General features: G+C 44.9%; 1 long non-coding RNA gene across 2 annotated transcripts; it reads right to left on the reverse strand.

The window, feature by feature from the left end:
• Nucleotides 1-1691: 1691 nt before the first annotated feature.
• Nucleotides 1692-4337, reverse strand: LOC123180827 (uncharacterized). Of its 2 annotated transcripts, XR_006491275.1 has the most exons (3): nucleotides 3801-4337; nucleotides 2411-3713; nucleotides 1692-2088 (listed from the first exon to the last, which is right to left on the reverse strand). It is a non-coding gene; the product is annotated as an uncharacterized lncRNA (long non-coding RNA). The 2 variants fall into 2 exon arrangements; XR_006491274.1 differs by having other exon boundaries at nucleotides 1692-3713.
• Nucleotides 4338-6465: the final 2128 nt, after the last annotated feature.

Consider the following 6465-nt stretch of genomic DNA (forward strand, 5'->3'; position numbering starts at 1 on the left):
CCGCGGTTATGAGGCAGATGGGAATTTGTTAATGTCCGGTTGTAGAGAACTTGTCACTTGACTTAAGTAAAATCGTCAACCGTGTGTGTAGCCATGATGGTCTCTTTTCGGCGGAGTCCGGGAAGTGAACACGGTTTGTGTTATGCATGAGCGTAAGTAGTTTCAGGATCACTTCTTGATCATTTCTAGCTTCGCGACCGTTGCGTTGCTCCTCTTCTCGCTCTCATTTGTGTATGTTAGCCACCATATATGCTTAGTGCTTGCTGCAACTCCACCTCATTACACCATCCTTTCCTACAAGCTTAAATAGTCTTGATTTCGCAGATGTGAGATTGCTGAGTCCTCGTGACTCACAGATTCTACCAAAACAGTTGCAGGTGCCGACGATACCAGTGCAGATGACGCAACCGAGCTCAAGTGGGAGTTCGACGAGGAACGTGGTCGTTACTATGTTTCGTTTCCTGATAATCAGTAGTGGAGCCCAGTTGGGACGATCGGGGATCTAGCATTTGGGGTTATCTTATTTTCATTTGGATTTGACCGTAGACGGTCTATGTGTGGATTTTGGATGATGTATGAATTAATTTATGTATTGTGTGAAGTGGCAATTGTAAGCCAACTCTCGTTATCCCATTATTGTTCATTACATGGGATTGTGTGAAGATGACCCTTCTTGCGACAATACCTACAATGCGGTTATGCCTCTAAGTCGTGCCTCGACACGTGGGAGATATAGCCGCATCGTGGGCGTTACATCTGGGTCCTAGCGGGCCGGCCCCCCGGCGTGGCCTCGTTGTCTGCGGCGCGGTGAGGAGGGGGAGCAGCTCGGATATGGGGCGTCGGCGCCGACGGCGTGCCGGCAGCAGCGCGAGGGCGGGAGCTTTACGGGCCCACGAGGGCTCGGCCGGGCCTGTGGGCCCACAGGCCTAGGGTGCTCCTGCTATTGCGTCTGGACGACTACCGTCGTGGACGGTGGAGGTGGGGCCCTCCCACGTGCCGACGGTGCTGATGCCCTAGTCCCGGATCTGATTCTTCGCCGCACTGTCCTCACTTCACGGTGTCGTGGTGAGATGGTGTGGGGGCCTCATGACCGTGCTGGTGCAGGGTGGTGGTTGGTTTGGTGGCTGGATCCGGAGCGCCCGAGGTGCGGGTTGGGATCGGGGTAACCCATGTCGGCGTGGCCGACACCGGCACGGTGGCGCCTATAGGTGCCACCTGACCTTCCGGGAGGGCGTCGGGGGCTACCCTTCCTCTTGCCTTGTATCGGGGGAAACCCTTGGCAGTAGCGTCGTCATCGTCGCGATCCTTCTTGGAGGTGTTGATAGGTGCCGGCGCTTCGGAGTCTTGGAGCCTAGTGAAAGATCCCGGTGGGCGCAGCGATTGCGAGGCTTCTTCGTTTTTGTTGATCCGCCGTTGTCGGCATTTGTTTCTTTTGCTCTTTCTCTGTCGTTTCTTTTGGGCGTGACTGTGCTGCTTCCGCCCCAGCACCTATCCCTGTATGGTTCGGTTGGATGCTTTGTATACAAAGCGGGGGAAAACCCTTTTTCGGTAGAAAGTTACAGTATATATTATTCACATACGCTTTAACATTCTTCTGCAAAATAAATAGTCTGTCGGTTGTTTGGTTGAGCGGCGTTGAGAACTGCTTCGCCTCTACGCCGGCCCTTCCAAAAAGAAGTGAAATGTGCATAAACAGAGTAATGTTCAGCCTTCCTTTCCATCTATATAGGTACATAAAGAGCAAAATGTCATCTCTAAACTTGGTAGTGTCAGGGTTGCTTTCGGAATGACCAGCGCTCAAAATGGTCGTTGAAATCAATGCCAATGGCTGGTATAGATCGATGTTAGTAAAGTCCAAACCTAGTCTCCTCCCTGTTTCTTGAAGGTGAGTACCACAGATTTCCATTTTAGTCCATACTAGTTTAATGCCCGTGCGTTGCCACGGGAAGCAAAGCCGTGAATGTCAAAGTGTCAAACATTTTTTTTCCCATATACCATCGCTCTCTTTCTACTCAAATGCTTGGTTCACGGTTGTCATGCTTCATTCAGTGATTTTAACCCGTTCTGTAGTATCTGTAGAAGCTTTGCCTGATAAAAAATAATTTGAATTTCCTTTGCACATGTTAATACAACTGAATTAAAGGGCAAAGAAGGTAACTTCCTTGAGAATCCATCAATTAAACATCATTGGATGTAACTTCACTGAGAATGTATCCATGCATATTAATATTTTGAATGTAACTTCACTGAGAATGTATCTAATAAACCATCACTTCCTTAGCATAAACCGACCAAATCATAGAAATAAACATGGAATAGTTGCCATAAACAAGCACCAACTTGATAAACAACGATGTGAAGACCACAACTTTACCACCAGAATCAACCATGAATTATGCTTGATCCATACCTGGAGGTCTTGACCAGCAGCGACTTAGCGCAGAAGCAGGCAGTCTCTCCTTAGTGTTGCTAGGCTGCGTCATCGCCCAACCAGTCATGATATTGTCTACATCGTCCATTTCATGAATCATTAGTTCAAGGGGAAAAATTAAGAACTAACATCCAACGACTAATAAGACATAGAAGGGCCAGCCACCAATTGGACTTTGCATCATCAGATATAAGCTGATAGCTCCCCATCTTCTTCTTCAAAACTCAGTTTTAGTACTAATAAAAAATATATTGATAAAAAATGTATTCCTGGCTCTACTTGAAGAAAAGAATATACAGATGTTTCCAACTCAAATAGAGCATGCGATTTGTTTAGGGAAAAGGCAGGGGTACACATCTTCTATGTTATTAGAATATTCTAATATATTCCTAACTATATGATATGTTTTTGAAGGGAAAATTAATTAAAAAGACATTTCGTTCTCCTGCTATGCACAACAGATTTCCAACCTCGTAGAGAGAAGTATGTGGAGTACATAACTTTTGAGAGAACTTAAATATTATTTAAGCTGCAATATACATGAAGAATGGAAATTTGGGGCATACTACACAGAGGAAGAGGCATATACTTTATCAAAACCATGTAGTATGTATATACTTTTGTCCTAAAAGGAGTGTGATTAAGGTTTTCATGTACCAAACCAATCTGCATGACATTCAGTAAAATCTGCAAACACCATGAAAAATGAAAAATCATACTCATCAAGACACAGCTCGCCTGCAGCCATCATGGTCCTAATATTCCAGAATTAAGATTACCTTTGAGGTTTCTTCCCTTGTGCAGCTAATTCCCTCCCTATAGGGCATTGTTGTGATATAAATCTAGATGTATATACAACCCTAACTTGATCTGAATAAACAAACAAAGTTGATGGAAACTTTAGGATAAAAGCATACATCACATGTATGAGAGGACAAGGACTGAGAGCTAGACATGTTGGATGTACTATGTTCTGCTAGCTCCATAAATACAGATGGGATTTCCTATCGTGATGGCTATCTTTTGAAAGTAATTAATGTAATCTGGTAAGTAAGCTAAATTATTACCTGGACCCCAAAACATACGACACGTCATCGCTACCTCCAAACATGATGCAATTATTCAATATCCATCCATCCAATTAAAAATATATTCAGTTCGAGGCATCAAATGAAGTCTTCCTGAAATCATTTAAACTGCAGAGCACACGTAACGTTGGTCTCTAACTGCCACCACTCTGGCTTCATCAATTCGCTTGCAAAAATCCGATTGAAGAAATGGCCTGGAAAGAAAACAGCACACTGGTTTCACATGGCTTGCGAAAACACAGCAGGGTACTCGAGGACAGTACACATAATTGCAGACTAACCCATAGGAAGGAAAAATTAGACTCAAGAACGGAACATCCTTCCTCGATCAGCTGAACGAAGGTATCCTCATTGCTGAGGCGGACGATGAACTGAGAGCACACACTAAACAATCAGAATTGCACATACATTACAAAAGGCAGCAACTATAATCAGGGGTCGAGGCGGGAGCCGTGGGCCGGCATCGCGTGGACGGAGGTGCGGCCTGGGTGAGGAGGAGGAGGAGGGAGCCGGAGAGGATACGTCGCAACCACGAGAGCCAGCGGCGGCGGGGCCGCACACCTACTGATCGCCGGTGGGAGACATGGATTGGCCACGCGAGGCATGCCGCGGCGAATTGAGAATAGTGGTCAGGTGATTGGGGTTCGAATCTGGGCGGGAGCGGAGGGCTGGTTGGGTTCAGGTGACGGCGGCCGGCGAGACGATGTGTCGTCCATGGCACGCGGAGGCGACGGGAAGAGTGCAGGGGCAGAGCAAGGAGATTTCTCTCGGGAGGGAGGGGAATGGCGACGAGGTCGTCTGGGGAGATTGGAACGTGGGACGTGCGTTAGTGGGGTCGTGGCTATTTCTGTTTTCCCTTTTATTTCGCCGGCTCCTATTTCTCTCGCTGTTTTTCCTTTAATAATAGAGACTAATGGTTCTGCCACCTGTTGCTCGACGCTAAATGAAAATGAATGTAATTAGTTGTTATCATATGTAACTGTCACAAATAATGGTGCACTGAATAAGTTTTTTTTTTCAAAATGATGCATTGAATAACCTTGGTGTTATGCAATGACGATTTTGGTTCTTGTAAAAAGGTTCGGTTGCTTGGCCAAATGTTGAGGCGTTCTAACAATACTGATTCAGAGTCGCTTGTTTTGGCAATGCTTTGTTTGCCCATGCCCTAGGCACGGCAGCAGCTCTAGTTCGGATTGGAACGCGAGGAGTGTCGGTCGTGGCGTCGTCTAGCCCCTGGTAGCTCTTGGGTAGCGCCTCTTCTGCGATGGCACACACCTTCAACTTCCTCTCTTTTTACTTAGTAGGTTAGTAGGTTGCAGGCGTCTCTTTTTAGTTCTTTTAAAATTTACATGCAGAGTGGGTTTTGCAGGCCTCTCTTTCCATATGTGCAAGTACACTAAGGATTTTTTTTTTCTGTCAGCTATCTGGTTTTGATAATAAAACAGTCAATTTTTTATCTGGTATATATACCCGGTGCAACTTGGCAATGTTCAGGCCTTATAGGAAGGTTTTAACCTTTTTTCCCCTATGGATTAAAGACATCATTAAATTCAGTCGTACTATTTGCCAGTACCCATTGAGTATAGTCTAGAGTGGCGTTTTGGCTCTTGGGTGTAGATACACCTACTATGAAATATGTATAAAAAACGCATTTCAAAATGTTAAAAAAAATTGAGTAAAAATCCCGCATGTACATCCGGACATCATATTTTCGCACGCAAAATTTGGGTGAAAAGGGACTTTTTTGTGGCATGTATAAAAAAGATAAAAAAATGCCTCATGAATAGCTGTAATTAAGCATCGAAAATTGTCTTTTTTATACAAGCCACAAAAAATGTTCTTTTTCATTGAAACTTGGTGCACGCACATATAGTGTCTGGATTTACACGTGGGACTTTTTCTCGAATTTTTGAACTTTTTAAAATGTGTATTTAGAGAATGGGTGCATATACACCTATGAGCCAAAGTGAATTTCCGAGTTTTAACCTTTTACCCCTCTATTATAATGTACTCTGTCCGGAAATACTTGTCGTACAAATGGATACAAATGAATGTATCTAAAACTAAAATACATTTAGATACATCCATTTCTTGGACAAGTATTTCTTGACGGAGGGAGTATGAGAGTATCCCATACTTTTGTTTTAAGTCTATACTAGTTGTTCCATTGACCCGCTGCTCGCCCATGAGGGTTATAAACAATGGCACGCTATTAAGGTGTATTAACTGGCGGACCATCAAAATCTGCAAAGTTGTGTAGGTCACACATGCGTCCATGTAATCAGTCAAGGCAGCTTGCTAACAGGAGATCCAGTGGCAGCTGGTAGAGAGGTGGGGCTCGGTCAAGTAAAAAGAATGCACTCTGATTGTGCAAGGTTTGGACAACGGAAAGTGAAAGTTCCGGTGTCATTTTGATGATACAGAGATACTAGACCACCGTAAAGGGTATAAGTTTCATGTTTCACTCACAGTTGTTCGTTCATAATTGGTGTATCCTTTTACGCCAACTCTACAAATATATATTTTGAGGGCGTTTAACCGCGTGTGAAGTGTTGGTGCCAACAATACATTCTAATCCATCTATCCCTAACAAACACACACACACGCTCGCGCGCGCACACAGAGAGAGAGAGAGAAGGGAAGAGAGAAAGGTCGGGAGTATAGGGAAGAGAGAAAGGTCGGGAGTATAGGGAAGGTGAAAGGTGGCAAACGGAGCTGCCCGACCAAGGTGGTGCACCGAAGGGTATAATGTTAGAGGTATAAAAGGTGCCCGGTCCAATGAAAAGAGTGCACACATACGATGTGCAAGGTTTGTGGCCAGGTTCGGTTCGGCACCACATTCGTCCATCACCTGCTCGACTAGGGTGGTGCCCCGAGGGGTATGAAAGGAGCCCGATCCGGTAAAAAGAGTGCACTCATATGATTGTGGAAGGTTTGCATAATGAA

Source organism: Triticum aestivum, chromosome 1D, assembly GCF_018294505.1.
Source record: "Triticum aestivum cultivar Chinese Spring chromosome 1D, IWGSC CS RefSeq v2.1, whole genome shotgun sequence".
Classification (NCBI taxonomy): Eukaryota; Viridiplantae; Streptophyta; class Magnoliopsida; order Poales; family Poaceae; genus Triticum; species Triticum aestivum.